General features: G+C 40.1%; 1 protein-coding gene across 1 annotated transcript in view; it reads right to left on the bottom strand.

Moving 5' to 3' along the window:
* Positions 1-24580, bottom strand: part of NCKAP5 (NCK associated protein 5) — a 797184-nt gene extending 772604 nt beyond the window's left edge. Inside the window, exon 1 of the mRNA XM_060775780.2 lies at positions 24337-24580. The gene's annotated coding sequence lies outside the window, so the exon portion shown is untranslated. The remainder of the gene's footprint in view (positions 1-24336) is intronic.
* Positions 24581-24824: the final 244 nt, after the last annotated feature.

Genomic DNA, 24824 nt, shown 5'->3' with positions numbered 1-24824 from the left:
CTCGTGGTGCCAGAGAACAGTCTGTTTAGTGCCTTCCAAGTCACTCAGTCTTCTATGTGCCCAGGAGGGAGTCTCTCATTCGGTATCAGCCACTGATTGAGGTTCTGGGTTTTAGCCTGCCACTTTTGGACACTCGCTTGCTGAGGTGTTCCTGTGTGTGTCTGTATATCATAGAAAGCTATTTCTTGATTTAAGCATGCTGGCTGATATCTGAACAGGGGATGGGCCAAAGATGTCACTGCCTTGATCCTTTCATTATTGGCTGCTACTTCCCAGCGGATGTCAGGTAGCGCAATACCAGCTATGACATGCATTAGCCGGTATGACATGCATTAATGTAAGATTATGAAAATGTGTGATATAGAAGTGATGTGTGGTGGGATTTATGTCAGTTTCCTCATTGTTCCCCACAGTTCTATTCCTTTTAAAATAAAAAGAAGAATTAACTTACAAATCATGTAACCTGCTCTGGCAGCTGCACACATTTCTGCAGGGATTTGTGTCCCATCATTTTTATCTTGATGGTCTTAGTGTGGGCCACAGAGCAACAACTAACGTCCAATCAGCATTTTTTTTTTGCTAAAATCTCCATTTTGTAAATCAAAGATTAACAAATGAAATGCTCTTTAAAGAGTCCTGTCTAAAGGAAGAGGAATGCAGGGATAGAAGATTATATCAGTTTCAACACCAAAGGCAAACTAAACAAAAACTCCTAGCCCATCCACAAAAAAATATGTAGCAAGGAGATACTATTTTTGCAACATGTTCACTTAATGCATTTATTGTCATTAGAGCCCATAAAGGTCTGTTACAGGATTTTGGATGAGATTTATGATTCTCCAACCTATTTCAGGATTATGTTTTAAATACCTTTGAAATCTATACAGTCGTAAACCTCATTAAAGGGACTAACTAGTTTGATGGTTTCCAGCATCTGATTAAGCAGTAAAATGGTCACCCAGGACATGTGAGGAAAATTCCAAGAACTAGTATCACTTGTTCACTTTACTGAACAAAATCCAGAATTTGCAACAAATCAAACAAATGCATTTGCCACAGGCAGCCAGGCAGTTGGTGATTCAGTATCTGTCAGAAATGAACATCTCCTACATCCTGAATGTAAGATGATAGTCAAGGGCACTCTGTGGTACAAAATAGCATGGAACTGCAGTATCATTTTGGAAATATCTCCTTTAATTTAGTGACCCTTATTGTAATATATATAATCAAGACTAGAAAGAAACTCCTGAAAATCATTATCTTGAAACACTTAGGAAAGCATTGCTACGTCTAATGCTAAAACAGAGGGAAACTGCATGATAAAGACATTCACTTGCTTCTTCTTAGATATTTTAGGCCAGAAACTAAAGATTCATTGGTTGTACAAAAGTGCGTACATTGCCAATTGTAACATTTGAAGTTTTCTTCCTTTGGAATTTAGAATCCATACATAGATTAATTTGTTTCAGAGTTACTCATAGTTGGCTCATTTGATTACTTCTTTAGGAAGGCCAATTGTGGTCATTGGAGACTAACTGTCTTTGTTGGGTCATACTTTTTCTTTATAGCTTTGAGATCTATTTTCAATCCAGCACCTTTTTTTATTATGAATAGCAATCAGTCATATCTTATATATGTCTTGCCAAAGAATCGCAAAGCAACTTTCCACAATGTTTTATTTAAAAATACATCTTACTGCCTTATTGAATCAACTGGATTGTCATCATCTTAAGTCAGAATCACTACCTAGGTGCACTAAGAAATACCGTATTTACTCGAATTTAGTGCTCACTTTTTTTTTTGCTAAATTACCTTCCCAAAATTAGAGTGCACATTAGATTCAAATAATACGGTAATCTTAGTGCAGAAGGGGAAGCTACTTCAGGAGTAGCTGGAGCTCCTATTTGAGAGATGTCATCTCTTATTTAATTGTTGTGGCTCAAAGCTATACATTCCTTGGATTTGTAGTTTGGTGAGGCACCAGCATTTTTTGGCAGCCCGTGATGTCAAACTACAGCCCCCATGACCCCATAGCATTGAGCCAGGGCAGTTAAAGTGGATTAATTCTATAGCATAGAGGTTTTCCTTTCCATGCTGAAAACTTTGGTGCTCTAACACTTTTATTTAAAGAAGGAATTATAAGCAAGCAGCCACTGTAATGTGCACCTTTTTGGCCAAATTACAGAATACACTTTTTGCCATTACATTCTGGTTTTGGGGTTTTGAAAATTGAGATGCGCATTAGATTTGATGGAGCATTAGACTCACATAAATACAGTAATCCAGATATTGACCCTGAGCATTTCTTTTTTATTTGTGTTAAGAAACACTTGAGTTAAAGTACATTTGACATATCATGAGATAATACCTGACATATCATGAGATAATACCTGACATACCAAAGATAATGCCTGGTAAAGAGAAAGGTAATAGGAAAAGAGGTGGTATTGACTCAAAGAAGCCACAGCCCTGGCTTTTAAGCCATAGGTTTTGAGCAAGACAGTTGATGACTGGGTCACTTGGAAGACTCTCATTTAAAAGGTTGCTGTACCTCAAAGCTGACTTGGCAGCATAAAACAACAAGAAAAAGACATGGTAGAGTCACACAATTTCCTTCCCCTTCTGCCATATTTGGAAAACTTAGGACCTCGTCACACAGAGGTACTGAAGCCAGGCGATAGCAAGGGGATTCACTGGACAGTATGGCAAATTCATGGGGCAGCAGGGAAAACTGTCACACTGCACCCCTCATTGCCCACTTATAATGCTTTCCCCATTACATAGGGGAAAGTGTCACTGCCTGACTTTCCCCCAGCACTGTCCCCATTATATCAAATGAGAACATGGGAATCCTGTGTTTTTTGGGCAGCATCTGGGATGCCTCCATAATGCTTCCTGTACAGAGCCCTTCCGGAAGTAGCCTTGTGTCATATGATGGACTCCAGTGGGCTTTGTCAATGACGCTTCCTGAAGACAATGCGATGAAGTCCCTAATGTAGAACTGAGTCCAAGACTTCTTCCATACAGCCATTTAATCTAAGTCAGAACGTAGATAAAAGAGTACACCTAAACAGGCATCCCTAGCTGGGGTGGTGGCTACAAAGATCCACTGATTGAAGATCGATCTGATCCAAGGAATATTTTCTTCTTACCTCGTCCAGCAAGATGTTCTGATAAGCAGCAGCCTATCTAATGAGAATCAGTGCTAGAGCAATTCATGCAAAACAAGAAAGGGAAAGCAAACGTTCCCATGGGAACATTGTGGTTTCCTTTTCCAGAAGAGGCATTTACCTTCTAGATGAGCTGTGTTTTTTCTCTCTGCATGCTTCAGCGCTAGCCCTGTCCTCCAAAGTGCTCTGCATTTTGGTCTCAGGTTCCTGCTCTGAATGGGATATATGCTGATCAGCTGCCATGGATTTTATGACTTGATCTGGAATTTCCAGAGGTTTTTTTATATGCCATTTCCACCTGGATTTGTATTGCAATGCACAGTGGGGGCGAACATTTTGTAGACACCCTGACCTTGAGTCAGATTCAATTTGGATTTTAATGCTTATGTAAAAGAGCCCAGGTTTGATAGATAATTTGGCTAAGCCTGTGAATTTAGGCTCAACAAATCTACAGACACAGAAGCAAAATTGTCAGATCTTTCACCAGAGTTAATTTTAGCTGGGATAAATGGTAGTAGGGATCACATTGTAGTTACAAAATTATAGTCATATAATTATGTAAATTGGATGAAGAGCAGTGGGTGGCATAATTCCTTTTTGCAATAGAATTTAAAGGAAAGATACAAAGAACAGAAATTTATTTTTAAAAGTTGCCATTTAAAATGGTAGGCTCACTTTTACTAATATTATTTTTATCATATATACTTTTTTACATAAAACTGCACTTTTAGGTGCTTTTGTCATAAAGAACCCAAGGCAACAAACAATGTATGTAAAACACAGTACAACCACTATTAAATAATAACTCTAAGCCTTCTAAGGTCATAGATTTTTAATACAGTTCCATAAAACAGTCTGCAAGGATCATCTCTTATCTATCCTGCAGAAGCTTTCAAAAATGAAATAAAGCAAATAAACCTGTAATTGGGGACATTGCATTGAATGAAGACTTCAGACATAAAAAGAGAAGTAAGCAGAAACGGAGTAGGTGGCAGAGCGAAGCAATCATGATCAGGTTTCAAATTGCTTTTCTAGGTGGGAGTATAATATTAAAGATATTAATATCACTTGAATTGTCTCCTTTGTTGAAATTATGTAGGAAATAATATTCCTACTACTCTCTGACACATGCCAAACTGTTAGTATAGTGCAGTAGTGTTCCAATTCCATTTGTAGATTTTAGTAGTGACTTTTCATGTAGCATAGTATGGATCTGTTGTAACAAATGAACTGTGCACACAGCGAATTCACCTCTCCTTTATTCCTTTCTGAATTTTAGAACACGCTACTTGAGACTGATCAACACTAACCAACTGGAGGGTTAAAAGGAGCAGTTGAGTAAGCAAGTGATAAGAAAAGCTTTAAGTGTGCCTATGTATACCTATTGCTTAACATCTGTATAATTTAACTCTGTCAAGTGAACTTTGTGCATTTTTGGCTAAATCTCAATCAGTTTCTGCTGGCTGGATACCGGTAGACCCCAATTCCCAAAAACGGGTGGTTAGCCGAATAGCCATTTTTGGTCTGTAGCTGAAAAATACATCTAGATCCGGCCTATTGGTGGCAATGGAGAATTTACAAGGCTCCCCATTCCATTCCTGGGAGCCTTTGCTTTTTTCTTTCAAGGGAGCCTGGTTGTCAGCAATGGGTTAAGAAAGCACTCTTCCTGTGAGCCTTTCCTTTTTTGCTTCAAGGGAGCCTGGGTGTCAGCATTGGGGTTAAGAAAGCACCCTATCTGGCCCATTATAGGGGGACTTCCCACAGGCTCTCCTTTCATATCCTTCATTAAGACCTGGAATAAAAGAATCAGAGTTAAGATAACACTTTTTCTGCGATCCTTTCCCTTCTGTCTGTAGAGGAGACTGGGTTTAATGCTTCATTCAAGATGTTTCCTTCTATTCTAGAGGAGACAGACTGCAAATGATTGTGCTGTTTCTCAGCATGCAGCTTTCCAAGGCATTTAAGAAGGTTTCCCACTTCCCAGGGAAGAAAGAGCCATCAACCTGCAGCTATCTCCCTGGGCTTCCTTTTAAAAACCCGCTTTTTCTCTACTGCAAGCCCTGTCTGGAGTGGGCACACTTCAATCTCAGGATTTAACAACAACAACAATAACAACTTTATTTACTTATACCCCACCACCATTTCCCCGAAGGGACACGGGGTGGCTTACATATGGGACAAAATGCCCACAGACACAACAAGCTCACACACAAATTAATCTTTGGTATGCAAAGAAAAATTGCAGAAAAATGCTCAGGTAGGAGCAAGTTAAAATTGAAAGTGTGACTAATTTCAGGCATGAAGGAAATGCAGATCCAAGCATATTTGTCTGTGCAACTTGCTTTTAACCTCCTAATCTGTACAGACAACTGAATTCTTAGCCAGTTACTTATTTCTTTTATTAAGGTAGGCTCCATTAAGATTTTCAAACTGGTTTTCAAAACTACAGACTTATATTTAAAATAATACTGATAGATTGGCTCCATTGCAAGTATGATACATTCTGTATACACGGCAGGACTTAAAAGCCAACTAAAGCAGAGTTTGTGAGAAATAGATAGAAATTATAAACAAACGAAATAACTAACGATTAAGTGAAGACCATAGTGCCATGAGCATCGATCACTTGTATCCTGCTTTTTAAATGATTGAACGACTTGGAGATATAAAATTCCAAGATATACTAGAAAAGCCTAGAAAGGAAAATCAAATAAACATAGAAATATAGGTCTTAAAAACATCCAACTATCACTCATGATCAGATGCAATATCCTTACAACTTAACCTACAGTATCATAAAGGCTTGCTATAAACAGGTTTATTATTTTGTTTTCTGAGTGTCAAGGCAGATGAATACAAGTGGATACTTTTTGGGTGGTTTTCCATACTGTTGAGGTTACCACTTACCAATCTATCCTTACATTCCTGTTGTTGTCATACAAATGGACTTCTTGGAAATAAGAATGTGGAACATCAGCCCGGTTAAGCAATATGCAGATACTCTTCTGCTCCTGTCTTGGAGTAAACATTTAGCATTTTCCCTGACCTACATGAGCTGAGCATGACATTCTATATAGAGCTTTTGTAATCCTTTCCATTTGAATGTGCTTTCTGACTTTCTATGTTTAAAGGTATGGCTTTATCAGGGAACAGGTGCATGGGAGTTTTGTCAAAAGAACAATTTTAGAACTTCACACTCAAGATGCAAAGGCCCCCATTAGACAGGCCCCCACGTTGGCAGTCTTTAGGAAGAATTTGAAGACCTGGCTGTTCCGATGTGCCCTTCCAGAATAGGAATACTCCAGTAAGCACTTTATTAGAGTCCCAGAAGCACTTTATCAGAATTTTAAGATTCTCTGCACACTGCACTGCCTTGAAATCCGATAGACCACCTGTCACACCCAGCACTTTTTAACCTGTACCCATTACCTTGGCCCGGCCCTGTTTTTATTGTGTTATGGTGTATTGTTTTGTTGTTTTTACTGTTATTGCTTTAATGTTTTGATTTGCTTTAAATTGTATTTGTTATGCTATTGTTTTGTTGAGGCCTTGGCCTTTGTAAGCCGCATCGAGTCCTTCGGGAGATGCTAGCAGGGTACAAATAAAGTTTAATAATAATAATAATAATAATAATAATAATAATAATAAGGTCTGGGAGAATGTGAGGGAGGGCTTAAAAACATGTCTATATCGCACACCCCCAGTTTGCCATGAATTCCTTCATTGGCCCTAGAGATTAGTAAATGAAGGAATTCATATGAAGTTTATTGAGTCTGAGTTGATGTTTTTATATGCGTATGTGTTTTATTTTATTGTAATTTATATTGTACTTCATTTTTATGTTTGTTTTTAGGCACTTTGTGCTGTCTGTAAGCTGTCCTGAGTCCCTTCGGGAGATAGTGGCAGGATATAAGAATAAAGTTATTATTATTATAAGACATGTTGGTCCTGATGCATTGAACTGACTCTTAAACTAGCAGCCAATAAAGCTACTATAAAACTCATTGAACATGGTCTACAAGAATTCATCACATATCACCAAATGACTCTGTAGCACAGGACAAATGATACCTAGGCTTTTGTGACTTCAGTTATTGAGTCCAACTCCTTAACAATATCAACTGTTCTTCCTAACCCACACATGTCAAATGCAAGACCCACTGGCCAAATCTAGCACACAGTGTCATTTTATGTGGCCCACAAGGCTTTTCAATGCCTTGTGGGCCACATTTTTATACATATACTTATTCAGTCTTAAAATTACGAATGGCCCTTTGAAGACAACCATAAGGCTATTGAGGCCCTTGGTGAAAATGAGTTTAACACCCCTTCCCTAACCTATAACATGCTTTTCTCAAAGTATAATTTACTGTCCTTTTATTCATTGCAAAACTTTCTTCTGCTGTAAGAAAATTGCCCTACTACTCACCCAAAATCAAACATTAAGGTTTGAGAAAAGAAACTGAACTCCTCTCACATAGTAGTAATTAAGGCTGATAAATGAGAATAACTGCTCTGAAAGGCCTTGGCAAGCAAGACACATAACTGTGGTTTGCTAAATGCTACTCGTGGTGCCTTAATGGAATTACTGCTTTCCAAAACATGAGTGCCTTTCCTTCTCCCAAGACCACAATTATCTTCCAAAGTCAAAGCAGTGTTCTTATTTTTTTTTTATCTTCTTCTTCTTCTGTGTGGTATAAACCCACTAAGTATAGACAGAAGTCCTTTTTTAGAAGTACAACTACTGTGGTAAGCCACACAAATGTTGTGTTTTGTCACTCTGTCACAGCAAAAGCCATACCATATTTGCTAAGCATTTCTCTAAAACTGGAGATTAGGGTTTAAGATTAGCTCATTTATGCACGGAATTCACCAGCAGGAGTACATGGTGTTGACATAGTTCATGTGAAGAGCAGGAGGGGGTTGGAGTGGATTGTTCAGACTGGAAGGAATGCCAAGTTCTACTCATATTCGATACAAAGTGCATGGGATGAGAACTACATGTGAGCATCACTGTTTTGTATCTTTATTCAGCTATATTTATTTATTTATTTATTATTTATTTATTGCATTTATTGACCGCCCCTCTCAGCCCGGAGGCGACTCGGGGCGGTGAACAACAACAAAGAAGACAGTGTACAGCGAGTCAAGACATACAAACCAGACAAATACAACATAACATATACTTATACTAAAAATCCGCTTCGTCAAGTCCTGGGGTCATAGCCAAAATTCGTAGTCCTAATTCATTCCAGTGTCAATTAACTATACTCAGTTGAAGGCCTGCTCGAAGAGCCATGTTTTTAGGCCCCTACGGAAGGCCATCAAGGAGGGCGCCTGTCTAACTTCAGCAGGGAGAGTGTTCCACAGCCGGGGGGCCACCACCGAGAAGGCCCGCTCCCTCGTCCCCGCCAGACGTGCCTGTGAGGCGGGCGGGACCGAGAGAAGGGCCTCCCCGGATGATCTCAAGGCCCTCGAGGGCTCGTAGGCCGAGATGCGGTCTGCAAGGTATTTTGGGCCGGAACCGTTTAGGGCTTTGTAGGATAGCACCAGCACCTTAAATTGGGCCCGGTAGCAGATCGGCAGCCAGTGGAGTTGGGACAGCAGAGGCGTTGTATGCTCTCTGCGTCCAGCTCCCGTTAACAACATGGCTGCCGCGCGCTGGACTAGCTGAAGCTTCCGGGCCGTCTTCAAGGGCAGCCCCACGTAGAGAGCGTTGCAGTAGTCAAGACGGGATGTGACCAAAGCGTGTACCACCGTGGCCAAGTCAGACTTCCCAAGATACGGGCGCAGCTGGCGCACGAGCCTGAGCTGTGCAAATGCTCCCCTGGTCACCGCTGAAACCTGGGGCTCCAGGCTCAGCGATGAGTCCAGGGTCACACCCAAGCTGCGAACCTGCGCCTTCAAGGGGAGTGCGACCCCGTCCAGCACAGGCTGTAACCCTATACCCTGTTCGGCCTTGCGACTGACCAGGAGTACCTCTGTCTTGTCTGGATTTAATTTCAGTTTGTTCGCCCTCATCCAGACCATTACAGCGGCCAGGCACCGGTTCAGGACTTCGACGGCCTCCTTAGTAGCAGGTGGTTAGATTCCTGATTAGATTTAGGCTCACTGCGCCCCCTACCCTCCGCAAGGGTGGAGGACCCATTAAGATGGTCCGCCCCAGGAGGCTTATGGATCCGGACGGATTCCTGACGGCTCTTGGGGAGTTTCCCGCCACCGCGGTAGGTGATAATGTCGAGGCCTTGGTCGCTCTCTGGAATGGGGAGATGACCAGGGCTATTGACAAGATCGCTCCGGAACGTCCCCTCTCAAGTAACCGAGCTAAACCAGCTCCTTGGTTCACTGAGGAGCTGGCAGCGATGAAGCGAAGGAAGAGGGTTCTAGAGAGCGTGTGGCGATCGGACCCGAACGAGTCAAACCGAACACGGTTTGTGTCCTTTTTGAGGGCATATGCCGCGGCAATAAAAGCCGCAAAGAAAACTTTCTTTGCGGCCACTATTGCGTCTGCAAAGAACCGTCCGGCGGAGTTGTTCCGGGTTGTCAGAGGTCTTTTAACTCCTCCCACGGGTGGGAGCCCTGACAACTCGGCAGCGCGCTGTGAAGCATTTGCTCGGTTCTTTGCAGACAAAGTCGCTTTGATCCGCTCTGAGCTGGACGCCACATTAGATGCAGTCTCCGTGGATGTGACACAAGCACCTGCTTGTCAGTTTTTGTTGGATTCTTTTCAGTTTGTGAAACCCGAGGATGTGGACAAGATACTTGGAGGAATGAGGCCTACCACGTCCATCCTAGACCCCTGCCCATCCAGATCACTGAACTGGACAAAGCACAGGTGCTATCCTTCTTATAGGTGTGTTAAAGGAATAGTCAACTCGACATCTTAATACAGCAAAAATAATAAATCTAAATGTAGCAAAGTTAATAAATCAACTTTACTTCTGGAGTCAATAACCACTCCCTTCTAAAAGTGCCTAAGAACTTGGTTATCTGTACAACTGAGGAGTCTGAAAGAAAGTTATGCAGACAAATATGCTGTCCTCAGATAGCAATAGGGGCAACTTTTCATGTCTTACAGAGTTTCAATACACCTAACAAAGGCCCTGTAATTTGTACGTATAGTGCCAACTTCAGGCATTTTAGCTGTTAAAGTAGAAATGATTCCACTCCATAGCACTTTCCACTTGGGATGAAACTCTTTTTGATGGTTTGTCAGCAACATTATTGCACTATTACTGTGTCAAAAATTTATAAGAGGATATGTCCATAATCCATTACAGTACTACAGTGAGGTCCACTAGATCTGTAACAGATGTTCTAGGTAAAACAAACATTGTGAAGTGAAAATAATAGGGGGAAAGAGAACATTTTCAAATGAACCCAGTTTGATTTGATGAAAGAAGTAGTAAAGTTCGTTGTGTCATGTTAAGTTTTGCATTAGGTACCATAGACTCCAATGTTAAAAGGAATTTCCTGATGCTAGGAGCTGTTTGACAGTGGAACAGACTACCTCCGGACATAGCAGACTCTCTTTCATTGGAGAATTAAACGTAGTTCAACTGGCTAGCTATGAGGGATACTTTAGCCATGAATTCCCGAGCTGACAAAGGACTAGATTAAAATACCTTTGGGACCTCTTGCAGCTCCAAACATCTATAAATTTATAAATCAGAGATTCTTCCTTTCTTCCCTCAACAGAATGCGCTAAACCATTATTCTGCTATTTATCCCTCATAGCTCTTCGGATGCTATAAGTGGATGGCATTATTTATACTGAAAGCAATGTCTGATTACATCACAAGGAACATTTTCTTTACACTGAACTTCTTTGCAAATTTTCATTGCATTGTATGTATATTATTCCTCAAGATGCACACTACCCAAGAACATTATTATGAATTTTGATAGCACAATAGTATCTAATGTACTTTATGCTTCTTGTGGATCAGCCAGCAAAATAATAAGGCAGGTTAAAACTATATAGGGGGATTTTCTCATAAACGTTAAGAAAGGGCTTTGAAGCTGCATCTCCCACCACGATCCTTGGGATGTGTTGATTGTCTAGAATAAAAATAGACATTGCTCTTCTCTGATGAATATATGGCTCACAGTCAACCTTTGGCCTGAATTATTTACAGACAATATACACAGAACAAACTTTTCCATTTATTCCAGGAAAGACTAAACAAAGGTCATAGTCTCCCAAAAGCCTTTCCCTGTCTGAGTTTCATTATTTTGCTCACAGCTAAGCATGGAAATCTTCCATGGATGGTATCTTCCATTTATCTGTCATTGAAGGTATCTGTCTATCACAGAAAAACAAGCAAAAGCTTTATGCCTCTTAAAGATTAACATGTGGCATGGTCAGATCAGAACTATCCCAGGTCATGAGATATCAGAGCCAAAATGTGGGTTGTGGGGATGTTGAAAGGGGCAGCCCCTGCTGATGCCATTAAGCCTGATCCATTAAGCAACAACCACATTTGCACAAAGTATGCCATTCAAATACAAAACACACACCAAGTCTAACAGATGGGAAATGCACAAACACTCCCTTTTCAAGTCAGTTCCTCCCATCTGTCACAAGGACTGGAGGAAATGGCCAGGCTCTGAAATCTGGCAGTGCTAATAACAAGGTATTTTGTCAACTGAATCCATCTGGTAAAGTGGACTGTATGCCATGATGGTGTGTGCCAAAAAAAACCTAGTTATTCTTCAGGTAGAAACTATATTGCATGGAAACCTTGGCCCAGATCCTGCATGTCTATGATTTGTAACTAGTTCTCCCATTGCTTCTTCCCCCCATAAACCTACCTTTTAATTCATGCACACACACACACACACACACACACACCACTTCCCAGTTGGTTAAAATTGAGGGCTGGTGGTGAGTGATGATGCATCCAGCCCTCTTCCTGCCGCTGGGTGCGCTGTGACTGTAGCTGCCTTTACAGTACACACAACTACATCAGGGTTACACATTATCTATTGAGATCAAAAAGAATTTGTCGGGAAAATGCAACCAGAATAATTGTTAACGTAATTTGTGACTTAATAATTTGATATTGTGGAAAGTTTGATTTTGGTACTCAGAATTATTCAGACCTAGTGTGCAATGGGAATTCAATGTTCATATTACAACTGGCACTTTCTAGCTAAAATCTCCCATTGAACTGCCTTGAGTCGCCTTCGGGCTGAAAGGGGTGGTATACAAATAAAGTAAATAAATAAATAAATTGACAATGCCGATGCATTTTTTAAAGTTTGAACCATTCGATGTACCTCTTTTGCTAGCAGAATGTACTATATTCCATTTTCCATCATATCAATTTGTTATCAGCTAAGATTGTGAGGTTGAACAGATTTATAAACCATCAGGGTTTTTTTCTTGTAAATAGAATAATACATAAATGATGTAAAATATCGTTTGGATATAACTGACTATATGTAAATAAACAATGCATATGATATATAGCAGTTTTGAACATTTTTTCTTTCCCCCTCTTTTTATCATTTTTAACAAACAAGACATAAGTGTTCATTTATATTTAAGAGTATAGAAATAAGTATTTGAGACTAAAAACACCTCTCTCATACACACACAAAAACCTGGATGAAAGTCCCATTGAATGTAATGGGGGGTTACATCTGAGCAGATGCATATAGGATTGCATTATTGGATGGGAACACTTGGGAAGGTCACAAGACTAGTGAAGGGGCTTGGCTTTCCCTCATGCTTGCTTCCCACCCCAGCCTGGCAGACCAAGGTGAGCAGGGAAAAAGACCAAGATAAAGGGAAACTGAGGCCCCTTAGCCTCTTCTTCAGCCTGATGTTGGAGCAAGGCAGACAGAGGGACCAAAGCACTTGAGCTTGTTTTTCCCTCATGCTTGCCCCCTCCCCAGCCTACCAGACCAAGGCAGGCAGCAAAAAGGCCAAGAGAAAGGGAACAACAAGCCCCTTCACCTGCCTCATGCTGGTGCAGGGGTGAGGGGGCCTCCCTTGCCTGTCTGTCCTTTAGCTTCTTGCCTCCTTTAGCAAGCAGGGAAGCCAAGTCCTTTCATCTGTGTATTACTTTCACAGGGAAAAATTGTAATGCACACCTCAAAATTGAGGTGCACATTACAAACAATGGTGTGCTACATTCAAGTAAATATAGATATTTATTTATTTCTGAAGATGGGCAATCATGTTACAACAACTGAAGTACGTCAATACAGTGGGAGAGACAAGAGAAACTTCTAAAACTTCTGCCATCCCTTAAAAAGGAATGACAGAAGATTAATCGGGACTGTTGCTAACAACTGTGAAATTTGGAGAGTATGATAGTAATCAAGCCTGAACTTCCAATATCTGATAAGATCGCGTAATTTCAAAGTATTAGATATAAACCCACATGTTAGTCTCAACTACAGTATACTCATTAACACAGCAAGAACTTGGTGAGGCCATGCCATTTGTTCAGTGGGACTATTCTAGTTGGGAGATTAAAACCATTTTAATGATTCCTTGATATTGCTTTTCTATCCAGAGGCCACAGAAAAAAATGAATGTAATCAAAGACCTAGCAGGTCTTGCAGGGTTTACTGAATATTTGACAAAGATGTGACTCATCTAACTACTTCATGGAGGTCCATAGTTTATTTATTTATTTATTTATTTCATACACTTCTAACCCGCCCTTCTCCCCACAAGGGGGACTCAGGGCGGCCTCACAAAGGCATCAGCAATGCTTACAACATATACATCATACAAATACAATAAAATAGTAAAACAGTAAGAACATCTTAAAACATTGTACACATCAGTCAATAAATTCATTTACTAATGATATTAAAATACCAGTAAAACCAAAAATCAAGAATCAAGCCAGGAAATCCAATGTCACAAACCCAAATTCGTTTCCTATTGTCACTTTCATCTAATCAAACGCCTGGCCACAGAGCCAGGTCTTCAATTGTCTTCTAAAGGACAGTAGGGAGATGGCCAACCTGATGTCCTTAGGGAGGGAGTTCCATAGATGGGGGGTCACTGCCGAGAAGGCCCTGTCTCTCATCCCCACCAACCGCATTTGTGAGAGTGGTGGGATCGAGAGCAGGGCCTCTCCTGACAATCTTAAGCTTCATGATGGTTCATAGCAGGAGATACGTTCGGACAAGTAATCTGGGCCAGAACCGTTCAGGTTAAAACCAGCACTTTGAATTGTGCCTGGAAACCAATGGGCAGCCAGTGGAGCTGGCACAAAAAAGGAGTAGTGCGCTCCCTGTACGCCACTCCAGTTAACAACCTGGCTGCTGACCATTGGACTAACTGAAGTTTCTGAGAAGTTTTCAAAGGCAGCCCCATATAGAGAGTATTGCAGTAGTCTATTCTGAATGTAACCAGAGCATGGACCACCGTGGCCAAGTAAGACTTCCCAAGGAATGGGCTGGCGCACATAGTTTTGGAACCATGACAGAAAAAACTAAATTCCAGCCGTTGCTGTGCTAACAATATTAAATACAAACTCTGTTGCTTAGGACTTCATCACATGGGCAAATTTAACCATCATACAATGCTTTCATAACAGATTGGAGATGGAGCCTGTTGGATCCCATTAAATGATGTACATCTACTTCCAGTAGGGCTCTGTCCCCGAAATGTGCTGAAGGTGTCATACAAGGGATCAATGAGAACATGGGAAAGTTCCCATGTTCTCATTGCCAGCAATGGGGTGAGCCAGGCAGCAATGCTTTCCCCCACATGATGGGGAAGGCAGTGCTGTGGGCAACATAGGACACAGGTTGATGGATTACCCCACAGTCCCACAGATTTTCTGCAATGGCCAGTGAATCACCCTGCTGTCGCCCACATTAATGTGATGAGGTGCTAGATCTCATTTGATAAGCTGCACATAACAGGAGAGATTGGGTGGCATGTGTGGAACATTTGTCCCTCCAACATAAAGAAAGTACTGCCAAAATATTTATATACATGTGTGTTAGAAGGCATCTTTTACCACATATCCCAGCAAGAGCTAAAAGAAAATCAGTGGACATTAGATGCAAAGTCTGATATTTGCCTCAGTCAGTTCTTTTAGATTTTCCATTGTGCACTAGAACAGCAAACAATGAATGGTTAAAACAATGAAAATATAGTTCTTCATTCCATCACTCCCCACCCTGAAATAGTTTGTGGTCTTGAGGTATCACCTCAATGAAAATATGCATAATACTTTTTGAGGTCTATGAAGATACTTCAGACTTTTTGATTTCTAGCTTAATTCAAATAAAACTCTGTGCAGCCTTTTTTAAGGGCAGGAATATCACAGTAACAGTGATATGCTTTTTCATATGCTGCTGTGATTATTACAATGTGTGACCCATCCCTGCTGTTTTTGCCAAAGTATATGTGCAGCATTGTTTTATGAAATCTTAACAAACCAACTTAGCTCTTCAGTTTATTTGTTCTCCAAAAAAATGAAGTGATAGGGACTATACTAAACAAAGCTTGGGAAAGTTATTTTGGGGCTGCAACTCCTAGAATCCCCCAATTAGCAGGGCTGCTTTTCTCTGGGCTTTGGCGTGGAGTGGAATAAAGAAATAATTCAGTGTTCAGGGACCAGGAAAAGAGAAAGAAGCCGAAAATAAGTTTAAAAAAATAAGAGAACATCTGTTTGCAGTTACAAATAGTGAATCCTGTCCCAGTTCAGACAGAATTCCCATTAATGTATGTATTATGAGATGGGGGTCAATGCCAAATGCTCCATGATGTTAATGAAGGTGCTTTGTTTCTGTACATAACTGTTCCATAGCATTCAGTCTTGTCCAGTAGCAAATCTCCAAGAAGGCTTGCTGCATTTTCTAACTGGAATTTGTTTCTAAGAAAGGAGCAACTCAGAACACTTTAAAAGTCCAAGAGTTGTTTGACAATTCTGTCCACATTTGCTCAGACTTAATTCATACTGCATTCAGTGGCATTTGCCCACAGAAAATGTGCATAGTATTGCATCCTGACCTTTGACTGGACTTGAGCTGCAAGAATACATTTCCATTTACCACCAGATCAGCAGGTGCATTCATACGTTTCTTTATTGAATAGTGTCCAAGTACTCTACCTCAAGACATTTCTCTTTAGAAAGAAGGTAATGTTCACATTTGCATATATTTCCTGCTGACTACACACTCATCAAAATATTCATACACCTTTAATGGCAAGCACCTCTGACTTATCATGTGAATTCAGTTTCAATTTGTTTTTCTAGCCCATTACCTCTTCCAGGTATTTATTCAGAGGAGACACACTATTCTTAGCTGAGTCTGTTTTTGAAAGCATGGAGAAATATATTTCAGTGTCATCAGCATACTGATAGCACCCTGCCTCATGTCTCCAGATGATCTCTCCCACAGGTTTCATGTAAATGTTAAAAAGCATTGGGGATAGAGTAGCCCCTTGTGAGATGTCACACAACAGCTCCTTTTTAGAGGAGTAGGTATCCCCAAGCATGACCATCTGAAACCTACCTGAGAGGTATGACTGGAACCATTACAATACAGTGCCTCCAATTCTCAACCCCTTCAGGTATTCCAGAAGGATACTATGGTAAATGGTATTGAATGTCACTGAGAGATCTAGAAGCACCAACAGGGATACACTCCCCACTGTCAGTGTTAAGACGGAGATCATCCAGTAAGGCAACCATAGCAGTCTCAACTTTGTATCCTGCTCTGAAGTCAGTTTGAAATGGGTCAAGGAGGTGCATGTCATCCAAAACTGTCTGGAGTTGAAGGGCAACTGCCTTCTCAATCAACTTTCTCCAAAATGGAAACCTTAGAGACTGTTCTGTAGGTTCAGAGGATCCAGGGAAGTCTTTTTCAACAGTCTAATTGCTGCTGCTTTTAAACAGAATAGAAAATTCCTTTCCCTGAAAAATCCATTAATAATGTGTTTTATCCTCTCTGGATGACCAGCTAAGAGGAAAAAGAAAGCAGGAAACCTCAAGAAACCACGTTCCCATCCTTACTTGCCCCAGCAGCTTGTCCACATCAGCAGTACTCACCAATTGAAACTGATCCAGTGTAAGTCCACTCATAGAGTTGCTGGACATCTCACTAAGGACTTCTGCTCCAAATATACTATTTAAGTCAGTTCTTATGTGAGAGGTTTTATCTGTAAAATGATCATTAAAGGCATCAGAGTGAGCTACCACTTGGGTTAGATCTCTCACCACTCTGAACAGCTTAACTGGACATGAATTTGCATACGCAATAATTCAAAGAAGAAATCTTTCATTGTTGCATGTATCGCCACCTTATAGGAATGTAGAGGTCCTCTATATTGTGTTGTGGCATAGAAGTTGAGTTTTCTGCTATTTGCGCTCTTGTTGCTGTTCTTCCCATTTCTTTTTCTTGAGTGTCTTTGTATATCAGGGCCTGGTTAGTAATGAGTCAGAGAGGACATTTGGGAACCATTGTGTCAATAGCTCTGGTTAGAATTTGATTCCACTTATTGACCAGAAATCATATGCCCTATACATCATTTGCTGGGAAGCATGAGGGGGAGAATATGTTGAATTTATTTTCTCCCTATGAGTTTCCCATAGAAACCTGGTATGCTGGACTGTGAATAAAGTGCCGGACTCAATACACCTTTGACTTGATCTTGCTTGGCTCTTTTTATAGACTGATGTTATTACTCCAAGGCTCATCCTAACATTAAAAAGTTGCTTCAGAGCAAAATTTTTGAAATATCATGGTAGAAAATGTTTACATAGTATGGAATTTATGTATTTGATTTATGATGTTTTTTGTTTGAATGTATATGTTACATTGTATGCCACGTTGAATTCCACAATAATAATAATAATAATAATAATAATAATAATAATAACTGTACTCTCAGTTTATTTATGTTCCTAGTGGTGGAGAGAGGTACTTCTGGGATTTTTGACTAGGCTCCTTTGGTACTCCTAACAGGCAACAAAACATCTTGAACTGTACTTATTTAAACATCCTGTGAATGCTGATTCCTTCTATTTATAACAAAGTGATCTGCAATATATCCACAACTTTATCTGATATGGGAATACTGCATGATCTATAGTATACAATGAAGTGACAAAATTTTCTTCACATATTCCTGAAAATAGCATTCATTCTACAATGCATAAAGATGCCAAAGTACTTCTGATATCTTCCTAGCAATTCTTTACAAATCCAAAACCATATAATGATGGGTGGACACAATGAGGGGGTCATCACCTTATTAAACAAAGATCTGTTCACTTTCTAACATAGTTAAGCAATAATTCCACATCAAAGACCAAATCAAAAGAGCTACTGTTCCAGAGGGATTTGTGAGGTATGTTAAGGAAAACCATAAGGAAGCTGAATACCTCAAACATGGCTCATTTGTTCCAATACGTTTACTGGCAACACTTTTTATTGGGAGGCTGCCGAAAGACATCCATAAAACTAAGTACTTTTCTATGGGGCTGCATTCTAAATCTGTCTTTGACAGTTTGGGAAGAAACTTGGTAGACAGACGCTGTAAATATTTCTGTGAATGCAGCACAGTTCATTGCAAGGGTCAAGAAGAAAAAATGGTGTGAAATGTTTAAGGTATTGGGTGAGACACTATGCATAGCTGAATATGCATTCCTAGCTGTATACTACATTTATGATATATACATAGTTAGAACAATGGATAACTGACAAAAACTGCTATGAATTTAATACGTGAACTAGATCTTACATCAGAGTTTTACTTGGTTCACTTTGCAAAGCACTAAGAGCAGGAAAAAACAGTGATTGCTTCTAATCTGCTGGTCTGGGAAGGAGACAACATAAGACAGTCAGTCACAGTCTTCATATCTGTCTCTGTGCTACAATAAGACTTGAAAGTCCTTTGTTCAAATGAGCTGCCTTTTTTCAACAATCTTTACAATATGTGACAAATGGCCTGGGAAGGAGATTGCATAAAACATTGTTTAGATATTCTGCACAAGATTCATCTGTGCTTTTTGTGTGTCTTGAAAACAGTATTTTCTGCACCGCAAACAGCATTTTCTACATGCCAATACAGAAATATCAATAATTGTTTGCTTAGAAAACAGCTTTTTCGACTCAGGAATTAATACTTCTTTGATGAAATTTTATTTTTCACACAGAAAATCCTGTTTTGTGCATGAAACATCCACAAGTTAATGTGTGGAATAAGGCCCAAGTTTGAAATAGGTTTTGAAAACTGCAGGGTTATCAAAAACTTTCTCACAGCAGGAAAAATTGCTGAAATTAGCTGTTGCTACCTGCTATAACAGGGATTCTCGGCCTGTGGGTCCCCAGGTGTTTTGGCCTACAACTCCCAGAAATCTCAGCCAGTTTACCAGCTGTTAAGATTCCCGGGAGTTGAAGGCCAAAACATCTGGGGACCCACAGGCTGAGAATCCCTGTTCTAGAACACTGCTTCTTAAACTATGGATCGTGATCCTAAATGGGTTCTCCTTAACTCAGTGTTGGGGTCCCAAAATGCATCAGCTGCGCTTCATAATTAGCTTGTTTAGCAGGGCTTGCAAATTTTGTTTGATGTTTATAACTTTTTTATATATCTATATTCCTGGGGTCATGTAAAAATTTCGTGAGCTCAAAGGGGTCCCAAGTGCCTTAACCTATTTCTAAAAAGCCCTGATCTAGAAGAAACCCAATGAAGAGTCACACCCCTACCTCCTGGTAAGTGGGGATTTGGGGAAGGTGGGGAGAGGTGTGTGTAAACAATACTGCTCACACAGACATATCTCCCATATAGGATTTTACCCATTAAACCAGTAACATAGGTTAAGGCAGCTTTTAAAGGCTAAATGTGCTATAATACCGTGTGCATGTTAAAAAGTAAATTAGGCCCTAAAGACTTTAATAAAAAGTCATGCCTTGATCTAGCATTGAAAAGAGTCCAAGATTTGTGTTAGCAACAAGTCCTAAAGGATAGCATTACATAACTTAGGCACCACAGCTGAAAAGACCTTACTTTATCCAGCTTCACTATACAATATGCAGTTTTATACAATTCTCTCATGTCTTTTATTACCCATCTCTTTCATAAATAAAGGTATCCCAAATGGCATAACTTTGCCTTTGCTGCTTGATGAATATTACTGAACTTTTCTGATTTTTTTCCACCCCTACAATATCCTTATTCAGGTAAATTGATAAGAATTAAATACTGAGTCCCAAGCTACAGCAGGAGATATTCAGGAAAAATCTAAGACACATTTTTCCCATTTAAGGGAATTCAAAAATAGAGTGCTACTTAGATTCAATGGCACCTTAGATTCCCAATTTTTAAAAACTGCCTTACCTTCAAGAGAGAGGAAGAGGAAGGGCCCTCGACCCCAGACTTTATAAAATAGACTAATGAAGACAGGTTGACTCTACCAGACCCCACCATTTTATCCCCAGTCTCAGTCAGATGGCTGTTTACCACCTGCCAGAGCAAACTGGTACTTCTTTCCCTCCACTCCCTCCCCAATGGGCCCACCGACTTAATAAAATAGACTCATGCAGACAAGATGACTTCCAGGTTTCTTCACACTCTCTCCACACCTCACAGGAAAGACTGTACTACAAAGTTGTATTAAAACAAAACAAGATATTGTGCATGCAGAGGAAATTCTTTTAAAAAATCTAAGAAAATTGTTTTTTCCTCAAATTGAAGCCTCAAAAAAGGGGTGCATCTTACATTTAATGGAAACATAGAGTTGGTGAAAGACAGTACTTTCTAGTATTTAGTAGTGGTGTGTGAGATGTCAAAAAACATGCCGTTTTTGGTTCCGTTTTCAGGATATTCCCAAAATTGGGAGGGGAAAAATACCTTTCTGTTCCATCTCCATTCCGGGAAGATCCAGCTCCTATTTCTGTCCTTTTATGACTATCGAGACAAAAATGGTCACACTCAGAGGATATGTTTATGACTGCATGCCCCCCCCCCCCCCCCAGTTTCAGAATGTTTGGTTCCTCCACTGGTTTTTAGGGGAAAAAAATTAAAGTTTCTACAAATAAAACATACACACAGCCAGAAGGTGGGACAGTGAATAGCAGAGAGTCAAAGAGGTGAACTAGAAGAAAGGTCTTTTTTGTCAATTTTAAAATCTTTGGGAGGGGACAGTGCAGGACAGAGTACAGAAGCCAGAAGGTGGGGCTGGGGAGTGATTGAAAATAAAATAATATTCTCCCACTGGGGAATCAAGGGAGTCAGGCTATCCCTCTCTTCCCTAAACCTATCCCACACCCAGTCAAGTTAAAGCAAAAATATATATAAATATTTAAACAAACACACAAAAATGCTCTTTTTAAACACATAGTCCCCCCCACCACACAAAATTTCCCTGGTGAAATTAATAAAATAAAGGGTCTCTACGGAAGATATTAACTAAGAAAATTTAATGATATAATGCAGAAGAAAAATATTAGAATTCTCAAAAAGCGATCCTAAGGAGCAACAGCACCAAGATAGAGCACACAACCTCTCTCTCCCAAATGCCAGGATGTCACAAAAAAATGTAGGCGCTCAACCTGGTATAGGCAGAACAACTTTGCAAAAAGACACGTGATTCGCTTTCCTCTTCTGATTGGCTCTGGAAGTCTAACGGGGGGAAGGGGGGGACGGACCCATGTGTGGCTCCTTTGGTCAATCATGGAGCGGCTGAATCTCTTGAATGTAGCTGGAAGATCTGTTCTGGCTAAGCCTTTGGCTGCCCCCTGCCCAGCCCATTTTTGTCCACTACCAGATTACCAAATTTCCCCGAATCACAATAGCTAGAGATACAGTAACAGGTATTTGCGAAGATCTCTAACAGCAATGGTTCTCAACCTGTGGATCCCCAGGTGTTTTGGCCTACAACTCCTAGAAATCCCAGCTAATTGAAGGCCAAAACATCTGGGGACCCACAGGTTGAGAACCATTGCCTTACAGGAAAAGCGCTGGATGTTTCCTATCCCAGTCCACTATTCTGCAGCACAGATTAAAAGTATAGAGGGGACCTTTGGTCATTGCATAGTTGGAAGTGACTTCAGACCTCTGCAATAACCATAAAATTATTTATTATTATTATTATTTATTTATTTACAACATTTCTACCCCACCCTTCTCAACCTCTGGAAGGCGGGGGGACTCAGAGCAGCTAACACAGGCAACAATTCAATGCCACAATATCAATAAACAACAGTATAAAACCATAAATACATAATAGATTAAAAACAGTAACATTAATTATATAATCACATAATTACATAGCCATTTCCAATTATCATAACAGTCGTATGGTCCAGTTCAATATCCGAAGTGCTGATGTGCCCGCTAGCCAAAAGCTTGGTTCCAAAACCATGATTTTAGATTTTTTTTTTCCCTAAAGGAAAGGAGGGAGGATGCCGATCTAATCTCTCATTAATTATGACATCATATTCAAGAACAGGATGCTAGCCTCCATCTTTTGAGGATCATGGTCATCATCTGCTAAGGTGAAAGAGACTAGTTTAAGAGCTGCACAGGGTCATGAAACTTGCTGGGTAACTTTAATCCAGTTATTTCCATCACAACTATGCCATAAGGACCATTAAGAAAATTAAACTATGGAAAACTATTATGCATTCTTGCCTTCAAGCTCTTTGGCAGTTTGGTTATAAATAAAAAACACCATTGTTGGGTAAAACTGGGAATTAAACCAACATTAAAAGCAATCCAAAGGCATCAAATTCTCTCTCCTGTCTTTTCATACATCTGGCTCCATATTGTTGTTCTTAAAGATCACTATGTACAGAAAGCTTTCATGTGTTTCTTTACATGTTGCTTTGTATAGCAGCTTTCAATATTAATCACACACACACATATTGTCAATAAACATTCGCTATGAGCCTAATTCTATTTAACTCTAATGATGCATGGTACTGATTCAAACAAGCTGTTCTATTGAGCTCAACTGGACTTGCTTCATGAATAAGTGCCATTGAGTCAGATGAAAACTTGCAAAATTCCAACCTACCACCCTCCCCAGCTGTAGGCTTTTAATTGACAAGCTTGCATTTGCACATTTTCCAAACTGCATCAAAGCCTTGTGGAATATTAGCGCTTGCATGTTACCGTTCGTTGCTAAATTATTTTTAAAATGTTGTTTTGTAGACTGCCAGCATTTGTTTTGGCAATGGATACACAGGGTGTTTCTTAAATGTTTCCATTTGGCATGTGCTGGCTGCTACTGACACATTAAAGACTAACAAGGCACATTTAACCAAATCCTTACCACTGCAGCATGATACACAGCATAAAAGACTCTTTTCTTACACTTAATAATGTTGAAGTTCCCCCAAGATTTATGATAAGCAACACATTTGAAAGCAAGCATCATATTTCAGCAATGTGCTTCTATGGAGCAAGCAGTCCAGCATAGTAATTCCCATGTCTGTCTGTCTATCTAATTTATCTGTCTGTCTATGTTGTCAATTTTCATTATTACGAGTGTATTGTTGTTGTGTTCGAGCAGTGAATGTTTGCCTTTTATGTTTGGAATCTGCCCTGAGTCCCTCCAGGGATATAGGGAGGAATATAAATAAAGTATTATTATTATTATTATCACCATCTTCCTTCCTTCCTTCCTTCCTTCCTTCCTTCCTTCCTTCCTTCCTTCCTTCAGCTCATCTCTTTTTGGTAGGCACACTTTCAGTCCCTAACAATTTCTTCTTTAACTACTGTACATCAACAAAATGTTTCAATGTCCAAAAGTCATTCATGTTAAAACAAAACCTGAAGTCAACCAAGTTTCTTGAAACTGGCTACAAGACAGGGACAATCATGTTCCACAAGTACAACTCAAGCAGCAAACTTTGCATGAGCGCCACTAGGTGGAATTCTGAGATAATGCTCACTTGCCTTAGATTGTGGGATCTAACAAGATTTTTTAAAATATCTGAATTATTTCATGCATCTACCCGTCCTATAATGGAACTGTAATATTAACATTTCATGGTGCACAAGCTGACATCATCTGTCTATTTGCCAAAGACGGAGACAGAACGCTCAGAATCCAATCACATGCCTTAATAGTTACCTTCAGTATTGTCACACATTTTTCAAACACAGGCAACTTCTGCACAGATTTCTTAACACTGAGAAATAAAAATATTCCAAGAAGTCTATCCTTACCTAAACTGCAAAGCAGAGGAAAAAGAGGTCAGTGCTCCTGTTTGACCAAACTCAGCAATTTCACTTTCACTCTTTGCACACTTCAAGATGACAGGGAGGAGGAGGAGGAGGAGACGGGGGACGAGAGAAGGTCTGAAGTTCTCAGATCTTCCTTCAGAGTCCTACCCATTCACTCCCCAAGATCCCGCTCAACAAATACCACTGTGTTCTGTCAATATTTGTATGCAGCTCCACAGAGGGCAAGCAGCCAGATGCACATGGTTTAAAGAGCCAAGAGAAGAAAACTGACACCCGAACAAACACTCCCCGCTTTGTCTCTTTTAAGGTGGTGCGGAACATGTCATCTTAGCTTCTGACTGCAGACAGGCGCCGGTCAGGGATTCTACTACTTTGAGTAAAATAATAAAAGCCCTGTGTTACTTGAATGACCTTGTTTTGAAAACTTAGTGCCTTTCCCCCGATGCCTTAAAAAGTTGTCCATGAGTTAG

Source organism: Anolis sagrei, chromosome 1 (genome assembly GCF_037176765.1).
Source record: "Anolis sagrei isolate rAnoSag1 chromosome 1, rAnoSag1.mat, whole genome shotgun sequence".
NCBI lineage: Eukaryota > Metazoa > Chordata > Lepidosauria > Squamata > Dactyloidae > Anolis > Anolis sagrei.
This window is presented reverse-complemented; position numbering and strand designations above follow the sequence as displayed.